The following is a 13,686-nucleotide window of genomic DNA, read 5'->3' on the forward strand; positions in this document are numbered from 1 at the left end:
CACGGAAGAGGCACTCAGAGAAAGGTCACCTAAACCAGGGCCTCCTCCTTCCATACCATCGGTGAGGGCACAGCCACAGCCCAGGACCACCAGAAGAGGTCATGGTGTAGGTGAGGCAGGCAGATAGGATGCAATGACTCAACAGCTGACTATCAGCCACTGAAACCAGGGACTCAGTGTTGAGTGCACTTTACTCTCAATCACAGGCTCAGCCAACAAGGGTCTTACCTTTTTGGAGAAAATGCTGAGAGCAGACAGATCTGGGGGAAGAGACCTTGGGCTGGCTCTGGAGGGCCTGGCAGGAATCTGCAATCCACAGGCTGCTTGAGGGAAGTACCAGGCTTGCTTTAGCTAAGCCATCGAGTCTGCTGTCTTCCCCTGTAAGAGAACAAGGAGGCACCGTGATTATAATCCTCGGCAAATAACCTTTCCCTCATTGGATGCTATTCCATGGCTCCTCTTCCCCATGCTAATCTAAGATGTCTGAGATAAGAGAAGGGAGGAGATTGAAAGAATATACCAGGGAGGAAGGGAAAAAGGGAGGGGCAGGAGTCAGGAACCAGCCTTTCCCAGGTGAGCCTGGGTCAGGGTCAGAGGGGGACACGTACTCTACAGTGCGTAAATTCACCTCAAATCTATCCAGGGCCATGAGCATCCCATTCCCTGGCCAGAGGATGATGTTTTACTCCAGGGACCTCTGTCCTGGTGAGTAATACCACTCAGTAGCAACCCACCATCTAGCAGACCACACCCCTGGTGGGGGGTGCTGGCAGGGGCTCTGAGACTCGCTTCTCTCCCTAGGGCTCCTCCTCGCACACTAGTCAGTATCCAGGCTCCAGTCAGCCTACCTGCCCCTTGTCCTGTCCTCAGTCCCACAGCCTTGATTAGGCTCCTGCCATTCCCTCTCCTGCGTTCCTCCAACAGCCTCCTAACAGTATTCCTGCCTCCCACTTCACCCCCTAATCTAGTCTTTATGTGCTACCCAGACTGGTTTTCTGAAATAGAGTTGGTCATGTCACTCCCTTACCTTTTCCGCCATGTCCAAGGGATTCAAGGGCTTGACAGTCTGGTCCTCACCTCCCTCCCCAGCCCTCTCCCTTGCCACCCCCTTCCCTTCTGTCTCAGGTCACCCTCCAGAAAACTACCTGTAGGATATATCTCTCTCTGTCACACACATACACACACTCACACACATACACACACATACACACACTCACACACATACACACACACACACACACACACACACACACACACACACACACATCTTTAAACTTGCTGCTCTCTGTGCCTAAAATTCTCTCCTTCCCCCACTCTGGGAATAATCTCACAACTTAGGGACCTTTTCAATCCTGTTCTAAAGTGAGTCTTTGGAATCACATTCGAGAGTGACCTCACACCTGAAGACTCCCCTGTGCTGTCCCCACCCCAACCCCAGCCCCTCCTGCTGCCCCCTTCCTGTTTCCCTATGTGGCATCCACCTGGTCCCATCCGTATCAGCTGCATCACCATGGGTGCCTTCCTAACTAGTACCCACTCCAGGCCTGGCGTTTGCTGGGAGGTGGGCAGGGCAGTTCCCTGAGAGCGCCCACAGGCATGGCAGGGCAGGAATCGGGCTCAAATAGTGGATGTCCATTCATAACCACTGATGTTCTGCTACATGTTCGATCAGGACTCTCCTTCCTTTACTATCCCTGGGCCCATGGGGAGCTGAGTAACAGAGAGAAGACAGAAACCAGTCTGTCTGCTCACTGAAGATCAGGAAATGCTACTGACATCATGACATCTACCAGCACCTTGGGGAAAGGATATAACCCCTTCTCAATGCTATTTCAAAGGACTTCATTTGAACTAAGGCTATGGATCAGTCAAAAACCCCTTCTCCCTTGGTGGCATTTTATCATTGCCATTCAATTCAGTCATGCCATCACCGTAACAATCAGCACCCCACAACAAGCCAGGGCCATTGGGAGAGATGAGAGAAGCCAGCCTGCCAGTGTAGCCCTCAGCATAACTTTAGAATCGTTCTTTCATCTTCCTGGAAGTTTTAAGCATCCTATAATATTCACTACTCACCCAAGAGCATCACGAGGTTTCAAATGAATTTGAGCTTGGCTGATTCAATCAACATCTTACCACATCAACCTGCCCCATGTCAAGGGATCCAAGAATCATCAACCCAACTGCCATTCATTTACTGATTCTTCAAATATGTACTGAAAGCCTATCAGTTACAACAGTTCTCACAAGGCCGGGGGTACAGGAGTAAACCAAACAGTGGGTCCTTGCCCTCATAGAGCTAGGAATCTAGTGCAGGGAGCCAAACACAAAGTGCTCATCAGTGTGGGCAAGGCAGAGGGTTTGCTCCAGAGAACAAGAGGGCAGAGAAGCCAAATGGAAGACTTTCTTCTTATTTTGCAAGAAGAAAGATAGGGCAAATTATTCCAAGACCAAGCAAATGGCAGCTTTCCCCCTATTGAAGAGTTCAGGAAAAGTAAATAATAGGAAACAGAAAACTGTGTTAACAGTAGCCAGTTCTGGAGAGTAAAGGAGAAGGAAATATCACCCCCAGACTGCTCTTCTGTACACGGAGACCCTAGAATAGGGCACCACCAGCTCTCACAATAGAGTGGTCTGAACAGCCCTCCCCCAGAGCCTGCACAGAAGCACCATCCTGCCCAGCATGCTCTCCCTCACGCGCCCCCCACACAGGCTTCCTTCTCCTCCTCCTCTTTCCTCCCAAGCTCTGTGCATCCGTGCATTCACTCAAGCTGTTCCCTGCCCCTGCAATGACCTTCATCCCTTCTCTTCCAAATGCCAGCTCACTCTAGGCTCAACTCAGCTCCATCCCATAAAACAGCTTCTGGTCAGGCCTCTCACTCCTCTGACTGCAGCACACCGGTCCCTCTTCTGTAGCAAAGCTATTTGTGGACACACACCTGGCTACCCCACGCAGGGGCCAAGGGCACTTAGGACAGGGCATACAGAGGACAGAGAAGGGGATGGTGTGGGGGGAGGCCTACTCCCTGCCAGGAGCATCATCTCCACTCATCCTCACGTGGGCAGCCCAGGACAGGCAGGTGCATGGCCACAGCCCAGTGGCCAGCAGCCGGGTATCCGCGTGACACTCAAGTAAATGGATGAGCTGAGCGCAAACAGAGTTCCAGCTGATGGCAGACCTCCTTCCCCTCTCCCATGCTCCCTGATCTCAGGTGATGCTCAACAAATATCTGATGGATGAGCGAGTGTCTGAACAAAGGAATGAATGCCCTGTCCTCTCACCAGTGTGCTGCCTCCTGCTAAACACACAGGCCATGCTGGGTTTTGAGTTGCCAGGGAAAGAAGTTCTTCTGGTGCCTTGAGCTGTGTCGTATCATGAGGGAGGGCTTTTATCCAAACACTGAGCTGGCTTCTTAACTCAGCCTCCTAGGGAAATTTCTAGACCCTTCCTCCAACACTGCAAATGGGAGCCCTGTTTTTATGAGGTTCTAAAGCTGTACTCAGTGATAGCCTGAAATCAGCAAGTACCAGATTCAAAAGCCCTTCCGGGTCTAATGGGCCAGCCCTCTGCTCTCAGAGAAGAGAGGGGTTAGTTACTCAGTCATCTCCAACTCTTTGCAATCCCATGGACTGTAGCCCTCCAGGCTCCTCTGTCCGTGGGATTCTCCAGGCAAGAATACTGGAGTGGGTTGCCATTTCCCTTCTCCAGGGAATCTTCCCAACCCAGGGATCAAACCCAAGTCTCCCGCATTGCAGGTGGATTCTCTACTGTTTGAGCCACCAGGGACTCAATCCCAAACACAGCCAGCAAACAGACTGGACCAGGCCACGCTGCTCCCAGCCTCACACTCCTCCAGCCAAGCCTGTGAGCCGCTCCCTCACTCACTTCCAGTGCTGCTGGGCACGTGGAGAAGGAAACCAGACCTTCTTCCTGATCCCGTCCTATGACTGGGATGAAGCGGGCATTGTCTGCAGATCACACGGAAGGTTTGGATGCACAACGTTCATTTGTCAGTTAGGACGAGGGAGCTTTTGTCACGCAGCCTGGGGCAGGCAGGTGGGGATGCTTCCTAAGCATAATCAGACCAGGGTTGTCATTTCACAAGAAATGGGGTCACGCTCATGTTAATAGGAGGCACACACATTTCTCACCTATCTGAAGGGGAGCTTGAGAAGGGAATTAATTCTCACAGTGGTGAGGCATGTTTGATTGCTGTTGGCTTAGAGGAAACCAGCCCCAGCCTGGGGTGAGAGCCTCAGTTCCCCCACACCCTCCTCTCCTTGCTCCTCTCCCCCTCACCCCTCCTCAGAGCAGGGCTCAGCCCTCCCTCCACAGAGTAAAGCAGAAAATGGGCAGGGAGGAAGCCACCCCAGTTGGGAGAGGGAAGAGACAGCAGAATCTGCAAAACACAGGAGTAGGAAGAGAGGAGGGAGGTGTGATGGGGACACTCCTACAACGACTTGGGAGAATCCACATGTCAAGTTCAGGTCAAGGGAATAAAGTTCCACTCTATCCTGCACCCTCGTTGCCCACACCCTTTAGTCCAGAGCTGATCAAGGGGCCTGGTGGGCTATGGTCCATTAGCATCGAAAAGAGCTGGACATGACTGAAGCAACTTAGCACACACACATGCACCCAGGGGTGACTGTTGGCCGCCCCTCCTCCCCCTGAAGCCACCCAGAGGGAGTTCCTGGGTGTTGATGGGTGCTTCTGCAGACCGCTGGGAATGACACCCCCACTTCCAGACCAAACTGTCCCTCCCCAGAGGCCCTTAGAGACAAGCCACACGAAACAGGAGCAAAATGGACTGGCCTCATGGGTTCCATCTCGAGTCTTCTGCAGGATTAGCAGATCAATGGCAAAGCAATGTTGGAGGGAAGAAACCTTATGAAAATGTACCTACTCTTTGGCACCCCCATAGGGAGAGCCCGTGCTCTGCCCCAACCCTGCAGAGGCTGTGGAGGACAGCAGAGGAGGGGGCAGGGAGAATAGGTCTGCTTCCAAGGCCTGACCTCCAGTGGCCAGGTCTCCAGCGACCAACTGCCAAACTCATCTGGGCCTTCCTGGTCCATTAATACAAATACAAAAACTCCAACACAATTCAACCTCTGTTAATATCACCCATCTCAACTCCATGCAAACCAGAAACCCCTGACTCAGGGGCTCCTCTCTCCGGCTCACCCCACCCCTCGTTTAACAACTGCATTCATTTCGTATTGGGAACCTACGCTGCTGAGCGATGTTCTCAGTGCTGGAGATATTACATGAACCGGCCATGCTCCCTGCCCTCTTGATGCTCACCGACCCACAGGAGGTCCCAATATGGGACCTGGCATTGACCATGCAGCTGCAAAGTGCTCTGATGGGGGAAAGACAGAGCACTGCAAGTGTGCAGGAGACGGTCAGAGGGTCCTCAGGTGGAGATGGAAAAGGGAGAAGTCTTCCAGGCAGAGGGAGGCATTGGCCAAATCCTGAAGGTCAGAGAAATTGAAAGTTTGGTGTGTCCAGTGGTTAGCATTGGAGGAGGGAAGTCACAGGGGACGCGTAGCAGCCACATTTGATCCAGTCTCCTAAGCCACTCTAAGAAGACTAGAGTTTATCCCAAGGGGCAGAAAAGAGCCTTCCAAGGCAGTGGCAGGTCAGATGTGTAACTGAGGAGAGTTCTTCTGGAGATGGAGTAGAGGGGATATTAGAGGGGCCACACAGAGGAGGCCAGATCAGGTCCAAGACTATTACCATAGGCAGAGGCAGAGATGGGAGCACAGGAGAGAGGATGGTGAACACAGAGTAGGGACCCTGAGAAGGTAGCACCTAGAGTGTGTGGTCTTGAGCAGCCTTGGGGAATGGCGGAGAAGAGGAGTCAGAGACGCTTGCTGCCAGTCTCTTAGCACTTACCAGCTGCTGTGATAAGCTCATGTAGTCTAATCATCACCATCTCATTGAATCCTGCAACAGCTTTGTGAAGCAGATATTGCTATTATGCCCATTTTACATCTGTGGAAACTGAGGCTCGGTGAGGTTATCCTCTCTGACTTAAGTCAAAGGGCCAGAAAGTAGGAGGCCCAGGATGACTCAAGGTTTGGGGGGCAACCAGGTGAATGTGGGTGCTATTGCCCTGAGAGGGGCCAGTGGGAGAGGAATGGACTTGGAGAGGCAGCGAGGGGTCAGCGAGGGGCATGTAGTTTGAGGGCCTGGAGGACACCAAGGTGTTGGGGTCTGGCGGGCAGTGGAATGTGTGGGTCTGAGGGTCAAGGGTACAAGATATGTATGGATTTGGGAGCCTATGTTTAGAGAAAGGAAGTCACAGGCATGGAGGAGGTTTTCCATGGCACGTGGTCACAGAAGGAGGTCAAGGACAGAGCTCTGGGAACATAGACGTGGGAGCGGTAGGCAGAGCAGGTCTGGGGAGGAAAGGGTTAGCTACAGGCCATTCTCTACCTTGACTGGGGAAGAAAGAAAGATGACCCGGTCAAATCGCCTCATAATCACTAATGTCAGAGCCCCTGGCAAACACACTAATGATATTGGCTAGCAGAAGTGTTCTTATCTATGGAATGCTTTTAGCAAGATGTACCATATCTGTCCAGCACTGCTTATGGTAAACAAACCTGGACCCTATGGATTTATGGGGTAGGGCTCCCTGGGAAATGTGCAAACTGTGTAATTATCAGAGAGTAAAATGGAGATATTGCATGACCAAATAGCTCCCTTTATAGCAAGGGATGACTTGCGTGGGTCACATAGACACCTCTGCTGATAATCTGAATGAGGCAAAAAAAGAAAAAAATGGTCTTCCAGAGCAATACTGGTGGTCTTAGGCCTCATACTTTACCTGTGCCTCACAATTATTTTGATCCTTGCAATTATTGGCGTGCATGCTAAGTCCCTTCAGTCATGTCAGACTCTTTGTGACACTGTAGACTGTAGTCCACCAGGCTTCTTTGTCCATGGGTTTCTCCAGGCAAGAATACTGGAGTGGGTTGCTATGCCCTCCTCTAGGGGATCTTCCCAACCCAGGGACTGAACCTATGTCTCATACATCTCCTAATTTAGCAGGCTGTTTTTACCACTACCATAACATGGGAAGCCCTTATAAACATTAGTAAAACTAGATAAGAGTTCTGATTCTTACGAAGCTGACTTTTCAGTCTGAGCCACTGTATTTTGTCTCAAGGACAGAAACCTGCTAAACTTGGCCATAATCTTTTGAATTTTCTGCCCCGCCCCAGGACTGTGCCAGACTTGAGAAGTGACTCCTTGATCTTGCTGATGAATGAGCATCTGGGGATGGGAGAAGAGCCTTGAAAGGCTTTCTATGCCAGGTTAAGGTGATATTTTGTCCAAACATAGGAAGCAAGATGCTACTGAAGGCCTGAATGTAGGGAAGTGACAAGGTCAGACTCAAACTCTGGAGAGGCCCCTAGGTCAGTGTAGAACCCACCTGAGAGAAGGCAAGTTTGGGAGCAGAGACCCAGGTAGGGGCTCATCCAGGAGAAAAAGCACGGGGCTCTGGATAGGTCCTGGCAGTGGGAATGAAGAACAACTGGTGAATTTAAGATTTGTTTAAGAGTTAGCATGGACAGGACATGGGAACTGGAAATTTGGCAAGAGGTAGTGAGAAAGGGGGAGTTGAGATTTCTCACTTGGGTAAGCAGGTTATTAATGGTGTTAGAGACAAGGCTGGGGAGCATGGGGACAAGGAGGCTTGGAGAAGATGAGAGGTCCTGCTCTGAAGATTTCAGTGTCTTTGGAAAATCCTCACAGGGTTAGTTGGATAATGCAGTTCTGAAACTCAAGAGCCATGACTGGGCTGGAGATAGAAAGTGGATTCCAGGTGGTGGATGATGCCTTGAGCCAGATGAGATTTCAAAAGAAATGTGAATGGTGAAGAATGAAAAGGCTCAAGCCAAGGAACACCAACGATTAAGGCAAGACTTTGCAAAATGGAGTCCAAAGACCTCATGCATCAGATGACCAGGAGGGTGTGTAAAATGCAGCTTCCTGAGCCTGCATGAAAAGCACACAATGCATGGAGGGTAGACTATTCTCTCAATAAATGTGTCTGTGAATAAGACCAGGAGAAGAAGAGCTGAAATGAGAGGAGAAAGGAAAGAACTCCATTGTGTATAGGGACAAGACACAAACATGCCTAAATGCTGATAGAATAGTTCAGTAAAGGGAGAGCAAGAAGACAGAGCAACAAGGGGCCCTTAAGACAGCAGCAAGTGGTGGCATTAGCCTTGGTTAAAAAGACATCTGGAGAATAAAGACAGGATGGTGGACAACGTCTTAAAATTTAATTGGCAGTGCCACTTGACATCTTCTATTTTTTCTGCAGAGCAAGACCTGGGGTTAACTGCAAAGAGAGAGCAAGATGGAGGTGATAGCAGAGGTTTGTGGAGGGAAACAGGCAATAGAAGTGAAGCGATACTAACGATGTCCCTGGTTCTATAGTGAGTATATGTTGGCTCAAAATGTGAGCCAGTTGAGATGATTTTGTCCAGGTCAACAGAGCCTAGCCCGAGAAAGTTCTTCTTTCTACAGTCTCCATACTTGTGAGCTTCTAAGTCACATAAAGCGTCAGAACCCAGAGTGAAGAGACCTTTGCCTCTCCACTTAGCTCCTAAGAGGGATGGGATGAGCAACACCACCCCGACCCCCCAGTCTCAGGAGAGGGACCTGCGGAGGACTTGCTGCTCTGGAGCACAGGAGTAGGGGTGCTGCTTCTGTGCCCAGCCCCTGTCACTCAGAAATGCTTCTGAGAGACAACTCACAACCTCTGCAGTTCCAGAAAACCACATCACTGTAAATGGGAGTCATCCCAGCCAAATCCTGATGCCCAGAGGATCACGGAAATCGCCTCTACCGTAAGTCATACCCTTGTGGGTTGAAAAACTCAGATGGTATGACACCCAACTGCGGGTCCAGAGGTGGACAATTCAGAGGAGGGGCAACTGCTGGCATGTCCTTTCCCTCTCTGTTCACAACTTCCAGATAGAGAGCCCATTTTTCCTTCTTGAGTGTCTAGTACTGCATGGTTAATTTCATCAAAGCCCGCAAGGGATCTTGTGTGTGTGCTAAGTCACTTCAGTCGTGTCCAACTCTTTGTGACCCCGTGAACTGTAGCCTGCCAGGCTCCTCTGTCCATGTGTTTCTCCAGGAAAGAATACTGGAGTGGGTCGCCATGCCTGCCTCCAGGTGATCTTCCTGACACAGGGATTGAACCCATGCCTCTAATGTCTCCTGCATTGGCAGGCTGGTTCTTTACCACTGTGCCACCTGGGAAGCCTGCAGGGGATCTTGAGAGAATTAAAATCACTCAAGTGAACATAGAAGCCAATCAGCAGTATCCATGTAGGGGTTCCATGAAGGTCAGAGGTTCCAGTGGTTTCCATGTGGCCTGGAGCAGTGCCTTCACTCTGTGTAGCTGTTGTTCTCTCCAAGCTTGTGCTCAGAGCATCCTGAAGGGCTGTTTAATGGAAAGGTCTGGCTCCACTCCAACCTCATTCATCACAATCTCTGGGGTACAACCCATTGGTTACACCGATAACCTCCTAACCTTAGGAGCCCTGGGCCAGGGCCTGACACAGTCATGCAAACCAGAAACACAGAGCCATCAGTGTCCAGGCTTGACAGGCTCTAGGATGCTGACTCACAACTCTCACAGACAATGACCAAAGCTCAAGTGCCAATATCTTCATTTGCAGCTGGTTCTGCTGTCTGACCAGCACATCATCTCCCCGAGGACCAGTGACACAGCAAGCCAGACCACTAGAGTGTTTCTAGGAGAGCCCGTGGCATGAGGCTGTGACGATCCTTCTTCACGACAGAGGCCAGGTGCAGCCATTCAGGGCCCTCCAACACGTGCCCCTGGCCACCCTAATTCCTCTGTTCCAATGGGCTGATGAGACTCCATGGTAAGCACTGCCTTCACGTGCATTCGGTTAGTTGGTCAGTACTTTCCTGACCCACTGCCTCTTGTGTCCTTGCTTTGCTCCATTTTATGACTTAATGTCTGGGTTGAATGGTCAGAGGGCCACTGCATCCCCCTCACATTCAGATTCTTGGGTACACTTCACATTTTTAGGGTACTGCCTCATCACCATTCACAGATAAGGGAACTAAGGCCACCCAGGGTAGGTGTCAGACCCAAGGCCACCTGACTTCCTCCTGGGAAAGGCTGAGGTCATTGTTAGCAGAGATGGTCAAGTGGGGAGAGGGCTGGCTTGGGGGCAGCACAGCCCTCCTCACCACCACCCAGGAACCTGAACATCCTCCCACTCTCCAACTCCTTAGTATCTCTCCATCCACCAGGTCTCCAAGCCAGAAGCCTGGCCTCCTCACTTTCCTCAGTATGGCTCCAGCCTCTCCCCACTGGCCATCTCCACTCCCACCACACTCAGCCTTTCCCAGGAGGAAGCCATGTGGCCTTGGATCTGACACCCACCCTGGGTGGCCTCACAACTGACTAGATAGTCGGCCTGCAGTTCAGACATCCCGGTTGAGTGACCCACCCTGCCACTGTCAAGTAAACTATCAGTCAAGACCCTGAGTTTCAACATAAATCAGCTAAATCCAAAAGGTGAATGTGAGCCTCAGAGAGCAGAAGAGTCTACAAGCAGTGTTCTGGCTTCAGGTCTAGCTGGATCCAGAAGCTTGAACCTCACCCTCGGGACCTATGTTTGCTCTCTTGCTCTTTGGTTCTCTATCTGGTCTGTCTCTGGGCTTTGTTTTCCTCTGTGCTATGTTCACTCTCAGGCACACTCTCTCCACATGTGGGAGTCCAAAAGCTCTGGGTTGACAGTATCACAATCCCAAATTCTGAAAGAGAGAGCTCTCCTCTCCAAAACCCCTCAAGAGTACCAGCATTGAACTAACTTTGCCCTGGACCACTGAGAGTGCCTGGGGGAGTCAGATGCACTGATGTACCAGGCCTGAGTCAGATGCACACTCTGGAGTTATCACACCCCATCCACGTGGACTCAGAGTGAAGATGGAGTGGATTCCCAGGGAAAGGGGTACTCTATTGCCAGAAAAAGGAGATGATCATTGAGCCAACAATCAATATTTCCTACTATAATGAGCAGAGCTCTCTGTCTGGATCCAAGGGTAGGAGGTGAGGATCAGAGGCCATCTAGGTCCAGGCCATACCCAAGGAACAATAACCCATTCTCCTCCTTATGATTGAAGCAGCTTTGCTAGCACCTACAGAGGGCATCCTCCCCCTCAACAGAAGAGACCCCAAAGGTTTTAGGGGATGGTATTTGGTGGGAAAGAAAACATGGAAAGAGGAGCAAGATGGGAGAGAACGATTCCCCAGGATCCTAATCCTATTAACGATTATGGCAAGGAGCTGAATTTGACAGAACATGGTCACGATCAGAAACAGCCCTGGGTGCCTGTTTTCCAGGGCAAAGGAGAAATGGTATTGTGAGAAACCAGGTCTTCGGGGAGCAGAGCACAAATGAAAGGGAAAGAGGAGACTTGGAAGAAGACAGAGAAGTGAGGCTGGGCTACAGGTGTGGCCCCTTCTGAAGGATGGGGACACAAAGCTCTTCAGAGACATCACTGCTGCAGAGCAGAACACCACATGTCTCAGGTTTAGCACCTGGCTTTTAATAAACTTCCTTTCTAATTAATAGCAGAGTACAGGATGGGGAAAGAGACTGCCAGCTAGAAAAAGCCAGGTTAGTGCTCTGACAGTTCAGACTTCCTTGAGGGCCAGTTTGAGCCCTCCCTGCACACACATGCTCTCCCCCAGCCCTCAGGAGCCTCCCTCCTCTAAGCTCCTAAGCCTGCCCCATCTCATCTGTCACTCCTGTGGTTCATGAAGGATGATCTTGTCTCCCTGACTACATCTTAGACCAGTTCATGACAATACATACATAGGTCAGAATCACCTAGGGCATGGGTTAAACATGCAGGCCCTGGGCCCATCCTTGAAGATTCTGACCTGGCAGTCTGAGCAGGTCCCGGGCATCTGTGCTCACGAGCTCATGACAGGCTCCCTGGAGTGTCCTGATGCAGAGCCAAATTGAAGAACCACAGTCAGAAATACAAGGGTTGCTTAAGCAGAGAGGGAGCTTCTCCTCCACGACATGAAAGCAACCAACTAGAACAACTTTGACCTGAATGTCCAGGACATGCTCCTTGGTTTCTTTTTTCAATAAAACTTTATTGAAACATGGCCAAACCCACCTCATTTGCATATTGCCTATGGCTGCTTTCAGGTCTTGGCAGAGTTGAGTCCTTGTGGCAGAAACCATATGGCCCAGAAAGCCAAAAATAGTTACTATCTAGCCCTTTCCGGGGAAAGTTTGCCAGCCCCCGAATTCCAAATTAGAAGGCAATCTCCAAGTTCCAAAAATGTATCTCTTGGTCACAGATTTAGAGCCAGAAAGACCTGCTTCTTCCTCTCTTTGCGCAGCGGTCATACCACCTCCACTGTTGGGACTGTGTCATGGGTGTCTGTTGTCCTACATACTCAGAATCCACTGCCTCCTTCTGGAAACAACCTCTTACTTTGGGGAACCTCTTGCCCTGATCAGATGAAATCTTAATGCAATTGTCAGTCAAAACACACTTCCTTCTCATCTTGGTAGCTGAGCTGATCTCATGCTCCCTCTCTGCGATAGGAACCTTGAGCTAAGAAGGGAGACACTGACAGCCTTTAGATCTCCTTTCATCCTCATCATGGAGCCTAAAGAGGCAGCATGGGACCCAGTTCCCAGGTCCCCAGGGCTACCCTGCTCTGCCCATCAGAGTTGATTTTTCAACCTTTTCTGTGGTTCTATGGATGGCCCTGACTCCTCCCAATATCCCTTTTACCATAAGTCAAACAGTGTTTAAACCACGTGCTTACAGTCCAAAAAGCCCATTTGATGCCAGATGTGGGAGTTGGACTAGGCGATGGGATCTGCCTGTTTCACAGATGGACACCTGGCCTCTAGGGAGGAAGGGAATAGGGGACAAGGCTCTAGACTTTGGTCCTCTGTCCTCACATCTCCTCTTATCACAATGCTACCTACCCCTACAATCAAAGTCAGGAGCATCACACAATGTCAACCCCAAAATCTTTTTCAGAAATGAATAAATATACAACAAGAAGCACTCCTCAGACAGCAAGCAATAATGACAACTCTGTAGAAAGAATGAACCCCAACAAGAACTCTGTGTGTGTGTGTGTGTGTGTGTGTGTGTGTGTGTGGTGTAATATCAGGAATTAAAAAGCATCAAGAGATCAAGTGCAAGGAACACGAAATGTGAATGGGATGAAAGACATATTTCTGCACATGTAATAATGACTCTAATGAGTCTCCTCTCCAAAGTCCCGCATCATAAAGTACAAACGCAGGGAAGGGATCGGGGAGGGGAGTGGAGATTGCGGGGGGGGGTGGGGGTGGGGGGCTTTCGTATGCAAGCGAGATTAGCAAGTGGGTGGAGGAGGAAAAGAGGAGAGCAGAAAGAACGCAGAAAGAACCGTCCATGCAGGGCTGTGGGCCCCACACCCATCACTGGCTTCCCAGGAGGTACCTGGTGGTCATGGAGGCAGCCAGCAGACCCCAGAGCACTGGAGTCCCACCACCCTGTAGTTGATGACCCAGGCCCACCCCAGCCCACTTAGACAGAGGCAATGTAGGTGCCTTCCAGCTGGCCAAGTCCCTCTGCCGACTGTGGTCACCTAA

At 50.6% G+C, this 13,686-nt stretch overlaps 1 protein-coding gene across 3 annotated transcripts in view; it reads right to left on the minus strand.

The window, feature by feature from the left end:
* The window catches only part of RPS24 (ribosomal protein S24), a 450,090-nt gene that overhangs the window by 245,889 nt on the left and 190,515 nt on the right, over positions 1-13,686 (minus strand). For all 3 annotated transcript variants that reach the window (XM_081573816.1, XM_081573818.1, XM_081573819.1), the window contains exon 6: positions 229-378. The gene's annotated coding sequence lies outside the window, so the exon portion shown is untranslated. The remainder of the gene's footprint in view (positions 1-228; positions 379-13,686) is intronic.

This window comes from Giraffa tippelskirchi, chromosome 2 (assembly GCF_054371585.1).
Source record: "Giraffa tippelskirchi isolate mGirTip1 chromosome 2, T2T-mGirTip1v1.2.pri, whole genome shotgun sequence".
Lineage (NCBI taxonomy): Eukaryota > Metazoa > Chordata > Mammalia > Artiodactyla > Giraffidae > Giraffa > Giraffa tippelskirchi.